General features: G+C 49.3%; 1 non-coding gene across 1 annotated transcript; it reads right to left on the bottom strand.

The window, feature by feature from the left end:
• Positions 1–4,402: 4,402 nt before the first annotated feature.
• LOC137774345 (U6 spliceosomal RNA) lies at positions 4,403–4,509 on the bottom strand. The gene has a single exon (XR_011075866.1). It is a non-coding gene; the product is annotated as a U6 spliceosomal RNA (small nuclear RNA).
• Between the last annotated feature and the right edge of the window lie 1,061 nt (positions 4,510–5,570).

Raw genomic sequence — 5,570 nt, 5'->3', positions numbered from 1 at the left:
TTGAGTGTGTGTATGTGTGTGTGTGTGTGTGTGTGTATATGTGTGAGAGAGAGAGAGACTTGTGTTGTAATGAACCTCCACCTTGAGGCTTGTGGCCCTGTAGACAGCGACACATTCTCTTCTATTCACTACAGTAAATGCTTCTAGGGGGCTCCCTCCCCCCTCCCCCAGGCTCTTCCTGGTCTCTGTGTGGGATCAGAAATAAAACTCAGTCCTCAGCTTCAAGTTGCTCCCAGTCCCTCAGAAAACAAAAGTTCAAGGTGCCCAGTGCCTGGGGAACGTGAAGTTGAAAGCAGCAGCCAGTTCTTATCAGGGAGGCCACTCAGGAGGAGAGCGCTGTGACCCAGTGGAGAAGGTCAGATCTCCACCGGCAGGTTCTTCCCATGGTGTGGCCTGATTAATTTTCCTCCTTATGCCAGTCCTTTCTGCTCTCTAATGGACTCTTGGAATGTTAGCCAGGAGGCTTAATAGAAGTCATCACGTCCAACTCTCTTATTAGAGAGAGGGGGAAATATAGAAGCAGTCAGGAGGAAATGACTTTTTATTCATTCAACAAATATTTATTGGGCCCTGTTCTGGGGGCTGGGGATACAGCCATGAACAAAACAAAGACCCTGCTGTAACAGACTGTACATTTTAATGGGGGAGACACAACAAGTAAACAAGTAAATAGGAATGGGATCGTTTCAGAGTCAGCTATGTAATGAAGACAACGCAGGAACATAAGGTGATGTGGTGGAGAGTCCCAGGGGAGGAGACTTCTTCAGGTAGGGTGGCCAAGGGGAGTCAGGGGAGGCCTCTCTGAGAAGGTAACTTTTGAGCCAAGACTAAAGAACAAGAAAGCTCAGCCATGCCAAGAGCAGAAGGAAGAGCTGTGTAGGCAGAGGGAACAGCAAGTACCACGAAGAGCCCTGGTCTGCAGGGGATAATGTGGGCAGGGCCGGTTTGACCTGTTGGAGGAAGAGAAAGAAGGAGTGAGGGAGGAGAGTGATGAGCCAGGAGGTTGGTCCAGATCATGAAAGGCCAGATCACCATAGGGGAGGAGCGTGGATTTTTTTTTAATAATTTTATTTATTTATTTATTTATCTATCTATCTATCTATCTATTTATTTATTTATGGCTGTGTTGGGTCTTCGTTTCTGTGCGAGGGCTTTCTCTAGTTGTGGTAAGCGGGGGCCACTCTTCATCGCGGTGCGGTGCGCGGGCCTCTCACTATCGCGGCCTCTCTTATTGCGGAGCACAGGCTCCAGACGCGCAGGCTCGGTAATTGCGGCTCACGGGCCCAGTTGCTCCGCGGCATGTGGGATCTTCCCAGACCAGGGCACGAACCCGTGTCCCCTGCATTGGCAGGCAGATTCTCAACCACTGCGCCACCAGGGAAGCCCAGGAGCGTGGATTTTATTCTGTGATGGGAGCCATCGGAAGTCTTGACCAAGGACTTGGGCTCCATCCGAAGATGAGCAAGGTTTTGAGTGATGGAGATGGCAGTGGGGAGAGGCATGCCCGGCAGAGGAATGGCATGCGTAAAGGGGCGGAGGTGGGAAAACTGTAGGAGCTTCGGCTGCCGGTGCGCAGGAACCAAAGGCATTGAATACCTTTGGGGAACTGTCCAGGGTTCTGACAGGCACATTTAGCGGCTCTGCAATTATGGACTTTTATGGGAACTTGTGTGTGTGTGTGTGTGTGTGTGTGTGTCCCAGTCCCTGTGGTATCCAGCTAGCTGATGTGTCTCTTTGCCTGTTACCTAGGAGACAACGGGAAGACGATGGGGTGGGATCTGATTGGCTACTTACTCCCGCTGCTCATCTCTCTGTCAGAACTGCAGGCAGAGGTTACAAATGGTCCATGCTGGCATGCCAAGTGCTGGCAGGGGAGCTGCGAACGTTTGCTGCCCCAAGTCCTCCGTGTGTGTGTGTGTGTGTGTGTGTGTGTGTGTCTGCCAGTATATATGTGTGCACGTCTTGAACAAAGCGGCGGCATCTGGAGCTAATGCGCTTCCTGCTGTGAAACATCTGCTCATTGCCTTAAATCAGGTAGTGAGGGCCCAGATAAATTTAAGAAGAACCATCCAGACTTGGGAAAGGATCTTTTGTTTGGTTTTAATAACTGCAGTGTCAACACTGAAGCCGATTTTAAACATTTCCCTGTACCTCCAAAAATGCACATAAAGCTTTGAGTGGCGGAAGTTATGTCCCGTGACACAGACTGTGATGTCAGTGTGCAGAATCGCCTCCTTCCCCTGGCGCAGCCAAGAAGAATGGTATAAGATTGTAGGGTTTTTCTCTCCTCTCCTCTTTTAAAACAATCGTATCTCTTTTTCTTTTACTTTGTGGGCAAAAGGACAAGGAATCTACACTTTAATTTTTCTCAGAAAGGGGATGGGGAGACAAAAAAACAAAACGCCATCAAAGTGTTTGCTTTGCAGTTGACTTTCTAGAGCAGCAGCCCAGGTAGGCTTGGGGGAAAAAAACCACAACAACAACAGCAAACATCTCCAGGGCTGCAGGAGATTTATCATTATCCGTCTCTCTCCTCCCACCCCTGCTTCCCACTTTGCAGGGCTTGGCAGGTGATGCAGCTCGTGAGGAAGGAAATGGGGATTTCCCTGCTCTCACTCTTGGCTCCTCTGTCCTGGGCTCAAGTTTGAATGTGCCATGTACGATGAACCTTCTCTGCCTTTTCCTTGTCATCCTATTACTTTTTTCCAACGGGAAAAAAAACCATACAATGCCTTCCACCCATATTCCTATTTCCCATGCCTCCCTCACCACGGGGCAGAAGTGTTTTATCTGATACACGCATCTGGGGGTGGTTTACACCTGCTTACCCGTTACCCATTATGCTCCATTACCTAGAGTAGGGGTCTCACACTTAAATGCTTAAAGGGGCAAGGCAAGTGACCCAAAAGATGAAGGAGGCCGCAGGGCCTTTGTACTCGCTGTTCCTTTTTCTGGGTTGATCTTTCACCTTATATGGGCATGGTTCACTCACTACACTTAGATCTGCACAACTGTCTCCTCCTCACAGAGGCCTTCCCGGCCATCCCATCTAAAATTGCACCCTTTAGTCCTGTAACTTTCTTTTCCTTCCCAGCTCTTTGTACTGCCTGACCTTATGTTATGTTCTTGTTTATTGCCTTTCTCTCCCACCAATATGTAAGTACCATGAGGGCCATGACTATGCCTGTCTTATTCTTCATTGTATCCTCAGGAACTAGCACACTGCCTGACACGTAGTAGTTGCTGAGTAAATATTTGTGGGCAAAGGGAGTGAAATGGACCTGGGGGACAAAGTTGAACCAGAGAGTTAGACTTTATAGGAGCCCTGGCTCAGCCCACCAGATCTTCTGATTTTTTTCTAGAAAAACTAAAAAACCAGAGTTTGACGTACTACCTCCCAACTTTAAAATGCTGAACACCAATTCAAACGCACTCTGACGGGTCAAACGACACTCCCTTTGAAGCTGGAGACCTCTGATATTCAAAGCCCTTTGGGATCTGGCTGCAGTAACCTTTCTTTCCTCCTTAATTGTGCACAGACCTTGCTCTGCCCCACCTCTGAGCCTTTGCTCAGGCTGCTGCCTCTGCCTGGAGTGCCTCTCCCCTGCCCTCTTCTTCACCCAGCAAATATCGTTTCCTCTAGTTCCGATCTGAGACCAGGCCAAGGTGAAGCTTCCTGTTGCCCCCTCCCCCTGTCTCCCACCATGTTCTTGTCCTTGCCCCTCTCCTGTTGGAGCATAACTGTGTGTTTGTTCATCTGTCTCCTCCGCTAGATTCAGAGCTCCATGGGGCAGAAACCCCATCCCATCCATCTGTGGGTCTGCAGTAACCAGCCCAGGGACGCCAACCTGGGAGCAGGCCAGCACAGGCCTGAGTGTGGAGGCGGCAGGGACCCCGCTCACGGGGAACTGCATTTGTACGGCAGTTTATGCTTTGCAAAGCATCCTTATTTGTATTATTTAATTAATAATCCATTCAATTAGCAGACATTTTTTGAGCACCTATTGTATGCCAGACGTGAGCACACAGTACTGAAGACCAAGAAGGCCTCTGATCTCACGGAGCATACAGATGTGGGGCTGAGCCCTGTGGGCTGCTGCCTCTTGCTGTGCTTCCCAAACACCAGGGGCTTGGATGTGCCCACCCTTCTTCCTTTGGCTGGTCTGCCTCAGTTTACACTCCAGGGACTCACTCCTCTGCAGTCCTTGGCCTTGAATGGCTCCTCAGAGTGCATGCCACTGAGGGGTAGGTGGTCCACGGCCTTCTCTGAAATCAGGAGATGGCAATAAAGGGCAGGCACAGGAGTTTAGATAACCCCCAGGCTCCGTTCCAGAAAATTAGCTAATTTTTCCATGTGCTGAGTTCAGAGCATTCTGAGGAAATATTTGTTCGTTTTTTTTTTTTAAATATGGAACGCTTCACAAATTTGTGTGTCATCCTTGTGCAGGGGCCATGCTAATCTTCTCTGTATCGTTCCAATTTTAGTATATGTGCTGCCGAAGCGAGCACTATTTGTTCGTTTTTAAAGTTTATTCTTTCACTCTGCAAACTATTATTAAGTCCCTACTATGTGCCGTGTCATTCTCTTCTACCATTTCATTTTCTCTTCCCAGAAACCCAACCACGTATAGGGCTCATTATCTCTGTCTCACAGTTGGGCACCTGAAGCACAGAGAGGTGAAGTCACTTGCCCGAGAATGCACTGCTGGGATGTGGCAGAGCAGGAATTTCATCCCAGGAATGTCTTTCTCCCGAGCCAGGGCTCTGTCTGCGACCCCAGGTTGCTTCCTTTGGAATTCCGGTCCCAAGAGTCATGAGTGATGGGGTGCTCAAGGAAGGAGCATGGAATTCTGTCTGGGTTGGGGAATTGAAGTTGACATCTGACTTGAGTTTCAAAGAGCAATGGTGAGTTGTCCAGGAAGGAAAGGAGCAGGGAAGGGCATTTCAGGCCAAGAGAGCAGCATGTGCACAACAGAGTTCAAAAAAACATGCTGTGTCCACAGCTGTGCAGTGTGGCTTGCATGTCAGCTGCATGAGGTATATGTACGTGCGGGGAGTGGGGCACAATTTGGGAATGGTGGGTTGGGGCTAGATTGTGAGGGTAGAGATGGCCACATACAACTCATAAATAGACCTCGCTTGTCGCTGGCAGTGGCTTAAAAAAGTTAGTTGCCATTGAATTTTAAGTGTGTGTGGGAGAAGGCAGGGGGAGATTTCACATAGGAAAAACAGATGTGCAGCTTTCTTCAGAGGATCTGGCAACCCTGGGCTTGCGTTTCTGCTGTTCCTTGTGGAGCGTGGTCACCACAGCCCCCATCCAACCGATAACACATTCACGCACCTGCCCAGTGCGTGAGACCTTGAACTCACCCACTAAAGGAGTTTAAGCATCATTTCTTTAGGTAGCTGAAAGGTTTGAAGCAGGAGAGTGATTATCTTCGAAAAGCTCCTGCTGGCTGCGAGGGGGCTGGGAGGCAGGGTGAGGCAGGGAGATCCCCCCCAAATGACTATCCTTGTCATTTTTAGGAGCATTTGATCAGCATTGCTGGATGCCTTATTCACTCCTTGCA

The sequence above is a fragment of the Eschrichtius robustus genome, chromosome 12 (genome assembly GCF_028021215.1).
Source record: "Eschrichtius robustus isolate mEscRob2 chromosome 12, mEscRob2.pri, whole genome shotgun sequence".
Lineage (NCBI taxonomy): Eukaryota > Metazoa > Chordata > Mammalia > Artiodactyla > Eschrichtiidae > Eschrichtius > Eschrichtius robustus.
Note: the sequence above shows the minus strand (reverse complement) of the source record. Positions and strands in the feature narration are given on the sequence as shown.